The sequence below is a fragment of the Saccopteryx bilineata genome, chromosome 4 (assembly GCF_036850765.1).
Source record: "Saccopteryx bilineata isolate mSacBil1 chromosome 4, mSacBil1_pri_phased_curated, whole genome shotgun sequence".
In the NCBI taxonomy this organism is placed as follows: Eukaryota; Metazoa; Chordata; class Mammalia; order Chiroptera; family Emballonuridae; genus Saccopteryx; species Saccopteryx bilineata.
In genome coordinates, this window is record NC_089493.1 from 70,392,893 (window position 1) to 70,405,834 (window position 12,942).

The 12,942-nt window shown below is 42.9% G+C and overlaps 1 protein-coding gene across 1 annotated transcript in view; it reads left to right on the plus strand.

The window, feature by feature from the left end:
- Positions 1–303: 303 nt before the first annotated feature.
- ATP8B4 (ATPase phospholipid transporting 8B4 (putative)) overlaps positions 304–12,942 on the plus strand; it is a 277,874-nt gene continuing 265,235 nt past the window's right edge. The window contains exon 1 of the mRNA XM_066276448.1: positions 304–428. The gene's annotated coding sequence lies outside the window, so the exon portion shown is untranslated. The remainder of the gene's footprint in view (positions 429–12,942) is intronic.

The window sequence follows — 12,942 nt, forward strand, 5'->3', positions numbered from 1 at the left end:
CTCTTCTGAATATTGACAGAGGGTGAACTCCAAATGATGAAATCTAGAGTACCCCTTTGATCAACCCCGCAAGCTGCATTCTTTAATGTGGACGAAACTGAGAAAGTTTGGAAATGAATAAGTCACAATTACATCTCAAAGAGAAAAGAAAGTTTTCAGATTTCAACCTGCTAATGACTAAAAAGTGGGAAAAGAAAACCTTTAAAACTTTCCTCAAAGGTTCTCTTTTGAGGCTGTTGATTGTTGTCATTTGAGACAGCCCACCTGAGCATTCAGGCTTCCGGAGGAATCTGGTTAATAAGGGGCAGACTTTGTTTTACTGCTGTGAGAGTAAAAAGTAAATTCACCCTCACATGTGAGGAGTCTAAGAATGACTGTTGAACTTGAAATGTTCTCTCCTCCTGTGTGGTGATGAGCTGGCAAGACTGGTATGTAGAGCTCAAATAGATGTACTGGAACTTACTCCACCTTCTCTCTCCCAATTTTTGTCAGTGTCTCCAACATTCTTCTAGCCACTAGGGCTCAGAACTTGCCATTAACTCGAACTTTTCCCCTCTCCTTTTTTCTTTCTGTTGCCAAGTGTGATCGATTTTATCTTTGGTATACTTCTTGAATCTATAGTTTGTTCTCCATTCCTATTGATGTCTTAATTGTGGGTACTAGTCTCATTTGCCAAGATAATTGTAAGGAGCTATAGTATAACCCTAGCATATGCTTTTCTTCCTTATTTTCCATTACCTCTCTCTATATACTCTATTTGTCAGACATAGTAAATAAAACATCGTATTAGACAATCCTTGTACTAATAGATACTCTGTTGATCTGACCTCTCTGACTTTTCTCTTGCTGTTCTCTCTGCCTGAATGGCTTTCACTCTTTATTGTTGTATACACAAATCATACCAACCCTTCCAGGCCTGGTGCAAATACGTTTTGTTTCCCAAAGTCTTCTCTGATCATAAGCCTCTTCTCACTCTGTTTCCTTTTCCATTGCAACTTTCTTTCTACCTTTATTAGGGGCACTTATAACAGCAAAATTTTTTATAAGAATTTCTTGTACTATTTCTTCTACTAAACTCTTAACTTTTTAATGTAAGAATCCATGTCTAATTAACAAAATTAACACAAGCTTAAGATGGCTGGTTCTGTGACTTTTATTATGCAAATGATACAACTTATGAAACAGGATACTATGTCTAAATATTGTCAATAACTTGTCTACTTTCATGTCAGTTTCCTGGATGCCAAACCAGAAGCCAATTGCTGACTGACTTATAGCATGATTGCTATAACCAGGCATAAAGCCAATGGTTTTTAGCTTAACTTTTAATTAAGAGTGATGAAAAGGACAAAATGAAATTGATAAAAGTTTGGTCTGTTATAAATAGAATTATTAAAATTTCCATACTATAATATTTTTGTCTCTAATACTGAGAAAGTGTATGAGTACATTCAAAAATAGTAGTGACATGACTTTGCAATCTTTATTTTTTTAAGTACTACTAATTATAATGTTAAATTATATATATATGTATTGTTAATATTATTCCTAATAATATTACTAAAAGTTTGAATAAGAGACATTTGGAGTATACCAATGATTTTAGATATTGCTGTTAAAATTAAATCATAGGGTTTTTGAATGCTGCTCTTTTTTTACCTAATTGTAATGAACTAGAATTTATATTTCTATTATATCTATGGGGATCAGACACATGTAGGCTTTTGGGGATGAATAAATTCAACACCAGCTCTTATACGGAATTAAAGGAGGCTTCATTATACAGAAGCAGAGATGATAGATAGGTTAGGCACATAGATTCAGAGTGCTGAGTTCAAATTCTAGTTCTGACACCTTCTAGCCTTGCAACTTTATGAAAGTTTTTTAATATCTCTTTCTCTGATTCCTTATCTGCACAGGATTGTTCTAAGAAAGAACAATGTAACTGTATACAACACTTAGAACATAATAAGTGCAGCATAGCTATTAAGAGGTCTTACCTATCATTATTATTATGTAATGTCAGATTTAGGAGGGTTACATGAACACTGTAGTCTGAGCTTCTTATTTTATAGATGAATTAGCTGGGGCCTAAAGAAGTTGAGTACAGCTGCTCATCAAGGACCAAGTACTCATCACAGGAGTCATGGGCTCTTGCATTCTGTGCGAAGCTCAGTGCTATGTGTGGGGCATTGAGTTGCCACTTCAGGTATTGGAGGCCCAGACAAGTGGGCAGGTGAAGATTGCAGCAAGGCATGTAATATATCATAATGGGGAAGTGCGGCATCTTATGGGAGCTCAGAGGAGTTCCAGATTTGAGGTTCTTCCTAGGGGGTTTCCAGGGGGAAGATAATGCAGGGAAGGCCTGAAAGATGTTGTCTTAGTCTGTTCCAGCTGTTATAACAAACTACCACAGATAGAGTGGCTTATAAACTACAGAAATTTGACACTGTAAGGCCAGGAGCCGCCATCATGGCCATTCACATGCAGGTTCCCATTGGATTCGGGCAGACGATAAAGAAATGGCGGAGTCAGAGGATAGGGGGCCATCCTATTTATTGGTGTCTCACCAAGACAAGAAAACCACAAAAGAAGACAAGGGAAAAGCAGAAAACCAGCTTTTCCCATGAAGGGCAAGGGATCAGGGAAGCCCCTGCAATTGTGATAGCAGGAACTGTGTGTCCAAGCTCCTGGTCTGTCCCACTTTATAGTGTAGAAAACCAAAATCCCTTAATCCAATATACAAACAAGGAAGTCCCCGATACAAAGTCACTTATCCAAGGCATAATTGGATTCCTCATGAGAGTGCACCACCCAGATCATACAATCAGTCAAGGGTGTGGGGAAAAGCTTAGTCCCAAAACCAAACCCCAGGCTACAACGACCTGGCCTGCTTATAGCCTGTCCCCCACACCCAATATAAGTCACAAGCGAGCAAACATATATATCATATTTACAAACTCATTTGACCAACAGACACATTTCTGGAGGTTGGAGGTCTGAGATCAGGCTGACAGCATGGCTGAGTTCTGATGAGGGTCCTTTTCCAAGTTTCACACAGTTGTCATCACATGTCCTCACATGGTAGAAGCAGAGAGGGGGGAAAAAGCCTCTTTTGAGGAGGCTTAATTAATCCCATTCACAAGGAGAGCCCTACTGCAGTGATCTCATTTAATCTTAATTACCTCCAAAAGCCCCTCCCTCCTAATACCATCAAAAGCCATCAGTTTCAACATATGAATTTTAGAGGGACATAAATATTTAGTTCATAGAAGATTTAACTAATATAGGAGGCAGGGGAAGGACATTCAGGCAGTGTGTGCAAAGGCCCCACCATGCATCTAATGTATATAATCGTGTTCTTTTTTTTTTTTTAAATGTTCTTTTTTTTTTTTTTAAATTTTATTTTATTTATTCATTTTTAGAGAGGAGAGAGACAGAGAGGGAGAGAGAGAAGAGACAGACAGAGAGAGAGAAGGGGGGAGGAGCTGGAAGCATCAACTCCCATATGTGCCTTGACCAGGCAAGCCCAGGGTTCTGAACCGGCGACCTCAGCATTTCCAGGTCGACGCTTTATCCACTGCGCCACCACCGGTCAGGCTGCATCTAATGTATATAGAAAAGCAATAGAAGTCCAGTCTGGCCAAAGAGTGGGGACCTCTAACTTTCTTTGCAGCAAATGAAACTCTCCTGAGACTCTACCTTATAACCTCAATACTGGCTGTTTATTAAAACTCCCTTTTACATTTTACTGAGTTCAATAGTGTGCCTAGGAATTTATGTTTACCCAGAACCTCAGAATGTGAGCTTATATGTAAGTAGAATCTTTGCAAATATAATTAAGTTAAAATAAGATTATACTGAATTTGGGTGGGCACTAAATCCAATGACTGGTGTCCTTATACAAAAGCCATGTGAAGACACCAAAGATACAGAGGAGACACATGAGGAGGTGTACAGAGGTGACACAGAGGCAGGGAGTGGAGGGATACATGTATAAGCCAAGCAATATCAAAGATGGTCAGCAACTATCAGAAGCAGATGAGAAGCATGGAACAGATTCTCTTTAGTACCTCCAGAAGGAACCTACCTGGCCAACACCTTGATGTCACACTTCTAGCTTCCAGAACTGGGAGGGAATAACTTTCTGTTGTTTTAAGCCATCCAATTTGTAGTTCAATTTCTTATGGAAGCCCTAGGAAACTGATACAGCATTCTTGGTATGAACAACTCTTCCAGGTAACATACACAGTCTGCCTTAGTGAAGGAAATGAATGTAGTGGGTCACAATTTGCTCACTCAATTACATGCCTTAGCCAACATGGCTGCTTAGATTTTTTTTTCCCCCCTAAAGGATCTATTCCTTCTCACGAACAACATGCACCGTGATAGGTAAGTAGTAAAAAACAATTCCCAACAAACCTTAAACTAGCTAACTTATCATAGTTTTCTCCAGCTCATATAAGCTCCTTTTGATTATTTAGTCTTCTTAGGGGCTTTGCATGTCCTCACCCTGCTCTCCTTTTAGATGGCATCTGGGTAAAAGGAGAACTCATTTGACTTTGTGACAGTGAAGGAGGTGAGAGCCCTATATCCACGCTGGGTCCTCCAAATTCTCTTTGCTCAAGTAGATATCTTCACCTTGCCCCAGGGTTGCCCTTGACCAGCCATGAGGAGGCAGGAACAGCTGCAGGTCTGGAGATATCTTCACCTTGCCCCAGGGTTGCCCTTGACCAGCCATGAGGAGGCAGGAACAGCTGCAGGTCTGGAGATATCTTCACCTTGCCCCAGGGTTGCCCTTGACCAGCCATGAGGAGGCAGGAACAGCTGCAGGTCTGGAGATATCTTCACCTTGCCCCAGGGTTGCCCTTGACCAGCCATGAGGAGGCAGGAACAGCTGCAGGTCTGGACCCACGTTTCTCTCCCAGCGCTCTTTTACTGCTCCTTGCTGGAGTTGATGCCGTGGTGAATAAGGGCACCCTTTAAAGCTGGAGGAAACAAGACACTAACCCAGATTTCCTAGGTGCCTTTACATCTTTTTGGATGCTTCTATAGTCAGCTCCCTCTTTTTAAAATTAAAAATATATATTTATAAAAAAAATTTAAGTGAGAGGAGAGGAGATGGAGCAACAGACTCTCACATGCACCCCAACTGGAATCCACCTGGCGACCCCTCTCTAGAGTGCATGCTCTGTCCATCTGGGGTCATACTCATAACCGAGCTATCTTAACATCTGAAGTGGAAGCTCCACAGTGCCCGGAGCTACTCAAATCACGTGAGCCATGGCTGTGGGAGGAGGAGGAGGAGGAGGAGGAGAGAGAGAGAGAGAGAGAGAGAGAGAGAGGAAGAAGAGGGAGGGGAGGAGAAGCAGGCGGTCACTTCTCCTGTGTGCCCTGATTGGAAATCAAACCTGGGATTTCCACATGCTGGGCTGACGCTCTACCACTAAGCAAACCAGCCAGGGCCAGTCCAGCTCCCTCTTGAAGCTCAGGCCTCATACTAGGAAAAACCAAGACTCTGGTATCTGTCTCTATTGTTCCCCTTCTTTCTCTGGTCTCTGCCATGTCTTAACCTCATGTCTCATCCTCTTCCTTCTCTGGGAAGATATTTATGCTCCCTTCCCTTGAGAGACAACCTACATACACTACAGCATAGCCACGGCACCTTATGAAGAAAAGAATGCATTCAGGTTGCTTTTCTCAGAGATGGCCCAAGGCAGTACTTGAAGCCTTCAGGACTTAATTCCTGCCTAACCCTTGCCTGGTCACTGAGTCACTAGGACCAAGTAATTACTTTCACTGAATGCTATAAAGTATGAGTTTGTGACTCACTCTAGCCATGTGGAATGGAAACCCAGGTGACACAGAGGGCTACTGTTCTCTGAGACTGAATGGACTAGTAGCTGAAAAGAGGGGATGAAAACTGCCAGTGACATTTTTCTTCTTGGACTGTTAGTTTATGGAACTAACAAGATCCTCCCTTCTTGCCTTCTACTCATCTCTTAGGATGCAGCTTCACATGTTATCCTGAGGTTTTCCCTTGACATGTTGACAATCACACAGAAGTAAGAACACCTTCTCCTATAGTTCCAGAGCATATTTGGATGGGGAGTACTTCTACTAGAGTTCCTATCCTATTATATCATGATGACTTTTATATTGACAATTCATTTCCCTTCCCACTAGAAAGAAAAATTCTTGCTAGGGCAGGGACCAAGTCTTAGTTATCTTGGGATCCTCAATATGTTGCAAAGGGGTTGGTACCAAATTGGTGCTTAGAAAATAGTGATTAATGTGTGAAATATCCTAGAGATAATCCTAATTAGAAGCCTGAACTCCTTTGATCTTAGAACCTGCACTTTCCAAATGATATATAAATGGTTGGTGTTTTTCATCTATTGAGATGCAGGATGGCTAAGAGGGTAAAAAGACAAAGGGAAAAGTTTCTTTAAAGCCATCTGGTCCTGGCTCTTCCTTCTTGCTGGAATGATAAACTGCTAAGGAAAAAGTGGGGCTGGCATGAGTGTTAAAAGATCCTGAGTGTCTAGCTAGTTCTGTTTCTTGGAGGTTCTGAGATGGCAAGAACCACTGGAGTCCTGAAACTTAACCAGCTGCAGCTCCTTTGAGGTGGGCCCCTCCATTCTGATAAATGCCACTTATTATTGTAAGGACTTCTTACGATGTCAATCTATAAAAGAGCAGAGCTCAAAAATATCTTCTGGGTACTTATTATGTGCTAAGAAGACACTGTGCTTTCCTGATAGAAAGAGATACATCATTTTGGGGAGTGTTCCTCTCACTGGTGCCAGCAGTCTATTCCAGGATCCAGTTTTGGTTGTGGAACATTTGTCATTTGGAAATGAACTATTAGAATGACTTTCACAACTAGGTATGCCAATTGTCTGGGTTGGGGTTAGGCTGTCTGGTTTAGAGCTGGGCCATCTAGTTCTGGAACACATGGTTCAGCGTGCATTTAAAAGGGCAAGTTAAATGCAAGTCACCTGGTTTGAGTGAGTTGGATTGGATAACAGCAAACTTCCTGGGCCGCACTGTTCTGCTTTGTGTCTGAATGTCTACGCTGAAAAGGGTATTGAGAAGAGCCACTGAGGGAAAGTCTAAATTGCTAGAAGGACCTGGTCCCCAGAAGTGACTTTTAACACCCAGCAATTTGAGTACCTTTTTTTTAAAAATAAAACCATACCAGCCTAATTGTAATGTAGTGGTAGATTTATATTATTTTTAGTTTACTTTTAATTTCTGAAATTTTAATAGTACAGAAGAAAACTCCTTTATTCCTAAATCCGTGTCCCTATCCAGAGCTTAACTTCTGAAGGAATGTCTTCCTTCTTGTGTTCTCTAATTTTATTTTTGTCTTTTTTTTTGAGTTGAGCAATAACCAAAACTCAACCATGAATCTTTTCATCAAATGGAAAATTTCACATAGGAAATGGAACCACTAGAAATGTGTCAGTCATTTATGTTGGCCAATGTAAGGAAACCTACTTTTTTACACAAAAGGTTAACTAACCAACAGGAAGTAATTGATGAGAAAGTAATTGCTTTCTCTTGGTTAACTTCAGCCTACCATGCTCAGGGGAAGTGCCAGATAGTAGATGAAATTACAACAGGTTAGAAAACTCTACTTTCTCTTTAGATATGAAAGATCATGAGTGTATACATTATTTGAGAGGTTTGGTGAGCCAGTTCTGGGATGGGAGGTGAATATATTTCAGTTATTGAAGGGAAGAAGGCAGGGTGGGAAAGGAACAATTTTAGTGTACTTCTGTTAACGGTGTTGTGAGCTCTTGGTTCTAGCACTTGGGAAAGAAAGAATTCAGAGCCAAGAACTCTGGTGCAATAGGAAGTTTATTTAGTAAGCAAAGTGAAAGTACAGTTGAAAGGAAGAATTGATTGGGCTGCTCAGAGAGTTGCCTTGGCCTCTTAGAAAGAAAGTCACAGATCCAGAAGAAATCACCGATCCAGAGGAGGCTGTGTGGACTCAGGAAACTAGGTACTGAGGCAAAAGGAGGGCCCTTGGAGAAAGAAAGCAAAGATACATGTCTTAGGCACAAAGGTGGGGGAAAGGCACAGGTGTGCTCTAGAGAAAAAGAGTGTGCACTGGGTCCTTTGTCTTAAGGGTTTTTTAAAATCTGTTTTCTAAAGACAGACATTTTAGGGGAGATCTGAGGAGAAGATCTCAATAAATTATTCATCATCTTCCCAGGTGTGTCCTTTCAGGGTCATGGTCCTTACTGATTGGTTGGTGCCAGGGTAGGGGGTTATTAGTCATTGCACCTGGTCCTGATGTCAGCCATGGCACTGCTTCATCTGCTCTTGCTGCTTTCTGGGGCTGGAGCTGAACCACAACCAAGGCCTAGATGTTATTTCTACTTTGACAAAAACTCTGTCTCTGTGGTCAATAAATCCAAAACCTTGTTCCTAAGATTGTTTGGTGCTGATCAGAACCTCATTGTTCTGGGGGCTTAATGTTTAAGGGAGTGGCCATGCAATGGAGAAGGAGGCAGGTGAATCAGGGTGCTGGATGGGGCCAGTTTGAATCAGCCTTCTGTCTCAGTTTCCCCATTCTACTTGCTAAGGGATTTTCCTACCTTCTTACTATCCTGCTTCACTTCTGTCATCTGCTGAAACTTGAACTGAAAGAGGGGTTTTCAAACAATCCCCTGGGGTGTAGGAAATACTAAAACTTCCATTTATTCTTATTGATCTCATCTTTTAAAACTGCTTATTTCTGCTGATGTTTTGTGGTATATAGAAAAGATATGCTCTACTGTCCTAGAGAGAAGAGGAGAAGGCAGGTACTTGTATCAGGATGGATAGAACTGGAGGAGTGGAGCAGCTCAGAATTCATAGGTCTGCCTTCTCTTCTGATACAGGAAATGTGGTAGCCATTGTGAAAGTTCTAGAGAGAGAGCAGGGAGGACATTGACCTTTGTTAGACAACATGACAGATTCTGGGTTATGTGCTGATTGTTCTTGTCTTACCCCTGCACACGCAATTAACTCATGCATTCATTCTTTTATTAATTTATTAATCATTTAATGACTATATCATTTGATTTTCACAAACAGCTAAATAAGATTTTGCTTTTCCTAATTTTACAACCAGGAATCTAAAATTTAAGGCATTTATGTAATTTGCACATTACGGCATCAGTTAAATCCCAGCAATTCTCATGCTTCTATGCATGTAGCTTTAACAGCATAGACCCAGGGCTCCTCTCAAAGGGATGCTGTAATGCTGGTGGCCACGGCCATGCAGCTTCACATTGGATTGGGGCAGATGGTAAAGGAACTGTGCAGCCTGAAAATGGTGGGTCATTCTGTTTATTAGAGTCTCACAATGGCAGAAGAGCAAGCAGGAAGGAAAAATTGCTTCTCTCTTTCTGGGCTGATGAGCAAACAGACCGAGGGGAAAACCCATTCTCCTGCAAACAATAGCAAAAAACAGCCCCTTCCAATAGTGGCGGGCAATCCATAATTGATAATCTGCCACCCTGTAAGGCAAGCACCTGCAGCCTTACATAGACTATACACACATGGTGCTGCTCCGTGCTCATGCACCAATCAGGCAAAGTACAAGTGAGCAAGCCTAACACATTTGTTTGCCCAACAGATGATGCTTCAGTAGATTCAAGCTGACTTCTAGTATGCCCACAGCAGGTAGATTGTTCAATGATATGTTTATAGAATTGAAAAATACTTTGTTTTGTTTTTTCCCCTTTTTATTGTATATGTTTAAATCATAACCTTAGGCCAGAGACAATTCTCTGTCATTCAGGTTGACATCAAGGCTTGGTTTGATATTTTAGTTAGCTCAATTTTTTCTTGGCATTAAAAGCAAACAAACAAACTGTGGGGAAGCAGCTATGTTAGGCTTGCTCACTGGTTTACTGGCTGCAAGCACTTGGCCTGAATAGTGCATGAGCATGTGGCAGCACCACATGTGTGTGGTCCATGTAAGGCTGTGGGTGCTTTCCCTCAGTGGCGATTCTCCCAGATCGCTCTCCTGCCACTGTGAGGTGCAGTTTTCCTGCTTCCTTGTCCTTCACTGTGAAAAGCAGGCTTTCTTTTGTTTATTAGCCCTTTTCCTTTTTTGTTTATTGGCTTGCCTATCTTTGTGAGCCACCAGTAAACAAATATGGCCTGATGCTTTCTGGCTCCACAGTTCCTCTACTGTCTGTTGGAATTCAATGTGAACTTGCCTGGCCTCAACCACTGGCATAGTGGTCAGGATTCAGATGAGATCCATATGGAGCCGTGGAAACCCTTGAAGGGTAGGGTAGAGGAATGGGTGTTGTTCTCCAGCATATGGTTCTCCATGGCTGTCTTTTTGGGGTCTGTGGGCTGGGTGTTTTTACAGCCCTGTGAGAAGAAACTGAGAGCTCTGTGGAAGAAGCTGCCTGAGGTTGACAGCTCCAAGGTGAGCTGCAGACCAAGTGGCAGCGATGGCATGAGCTGGAATTGTAACTGGAGAAAGTTGTAGACTCAAGAACTGCAGTGCAGGCAATAGGCTGAGAACCAGTGATGATGTGAACTGGAGCGAGTGCTGAAAAGGGAGACTGACTGGGTCTGAGAGCTGCAGTGTGAGATGCAGGATGAGCATCAATGGTGCCTGAAACTGGAATGATCTCTGGAGAAGGAATTATGGGTTTGCAAGTTGCAATTTGCCCTGGAAGCTAAATGTTGGCAGTGACAGTTGTTGGAGAAACAACTGTGGGTTCAAGAGTTCAAGTCTCAGCTTTAGGTCAAGAGCTGGCAGCTGCAGGAGCCAAAGCAGGTGCAGAAGATGGAGTTGCATTCACGCCAGCAGAGTGGCTCTGAGTCAGTGGGAGTAGGCGTTTTCAACTCATCCTCTTCTAAAGAGAAGGAAGTTCGAGTTGCAACTGCCATCTGCAGACTCAGAGCCTAGCCAATGGTTGCCAAGAAGGTAAAAACCCAGTAGCCAAGAGTCCTTCAGGGGAAGGCACAGCTCCCTCCACAGGTCATGGAGTACTCTCTGGTCCAGCCCTACACTCAGGCAGAGCTGATAGAGTTGGGGGTGCAATTCAGGCAGAAACCCACTGAGGTCCTGGCAGCCTGGTTGCTGTGGTTGTGGGACATGGAGTGGATGGCATCGTGCTCTCTGGAAAAGAGAGATGGAGAAATTTGAGAGATGGAGAGAGGTAGAGAAATTGGCTGCCATTATCACACATTCCTCCTTGAGGCAAAGTCTTCAGAACTGCAATGACAATGCAGGAGACCATACTCTATTAGAATGGGTGATGGCCGCCATTCGTACAGTGTGGCAGGATGCCAGAGACTTGCCAGGGGCAGTGATTGGTGGCAGTGCTACAGTGAACTGCCCTGAGTCTTTTGGGAACTAGGTATGAAGAATGCTGCTTTCAACCTGATGTCCTGTGGGCCAGACGAGGAAATGTTTATGTCCGGTATGAGGGATCATATTCTCTCACCCCATCAACACTTTTTGGGTCACTTGTGGCTATCCTGGGCCCCTATGTGGGTCAGCCCATCAATGTGGTTACACAGATGGTAGCAGATATGGGGGAGCTGGAGGCAGCACAGATCATAGAGCTGTGAGTACTGCTGTCTGTGCTGCCCCCATGACTAACAAGAGAAAAGGGCCTGTAAAAGTTAACCAAACACAGATGTGGGTAGATTTGATTGTGGCTGGGGCAGATAGGGAGAAATTATATGGCAAGCCTAATAAAGTTCTTCTGGAGCTTTGGCAGCAGCTTAAACTAGAACAGAGGTTCCAGTCACTGAGATGAATGGCCCCAGTATCTACCAATAAAATAATTGGTACATGAGTGGCACCATTACAAGATTATATGATGGATACAGCTGAGGGAGAGGAAGAAGAGGAGGATCCCCAAGACCCACTCTTCCAGCTTGAATAGGGAGGAAGCCGAGTGACCTGTCTAACAGGGATAGGCAAGGACCAGAGGCTCCACATGGAACTGGGTATCAACTGGTTCCCTTCTAATGTGCAATGGATGTTAGCCTTGGTGGAAACAGGTGCAGAATGTTTCCTCCTCTATGGGAACCCAGAGCAGTTTGCTGGGATCCCAGTGGCCATTGACAGTTATGGGGGCCAACTGTTTGAATGAAGCCAATAACTATTCATTGGTGATAGGAAGACTTCCTCCTAAGCCATACAAGGCATATGTATCTTCTATTTCTGAATATATTTTGGGGGTAGATGTCTTATAAGGACTGTGGTTGGAAACCACAGCTGAGGAGTTCTGCCTGCAAGTTCAGGTTGTGAAGGCAGTGTTGTGGGGACATGCATCACATTCCCTCTTGCAATTACCCATTCCCCAGTGTGTGACTAGCACAAGGCAGTACTGCCTGCCAGGTGGTCATGAAGAAATCACAGGGCAATTCTCGAACTAGAAAGAGTGGGGGATCATCTGGCTGGTGCATGGCCCTTACAACTCCCTTCAATGGCCTGTGTGCAAACCACACAGAACCTGGCAAATGACAGTGGATTACAGAGAACTTATTAAAGTTGTTCTCCCTTTGCATGCTGCTGTTCCCTCAATAGCTAACCTGATGGATTGGCTAAGCCATGAGTTGGGGATACACTTTGTGGCAGATGTGGCTAATACCTTTATCTCTATTAATATAGCTACAGAGTCAAGACCAATTTGCCTTCACTTGGGAAGGGCAGAAATGCACCTTTACAGTATTACCCCAGGGCTATTTGCATAGCCCCACCTTGTGCCATGGGCTGGTGGCTTCTATCCTGGCTAAATGGAAACAGCCAGAGGCAGTTTGTATGTATCATTATATTAATGATATTATGCTAATTAGTGACTCTTTTCCAGAATTGAAGCAAGCGGTCCCTACCCTGATATACCATTTGAAAGCATGTGGTTGGGTGGTCAATGAGGGCAAATTACAAGGACCTGGGTTGTCTGT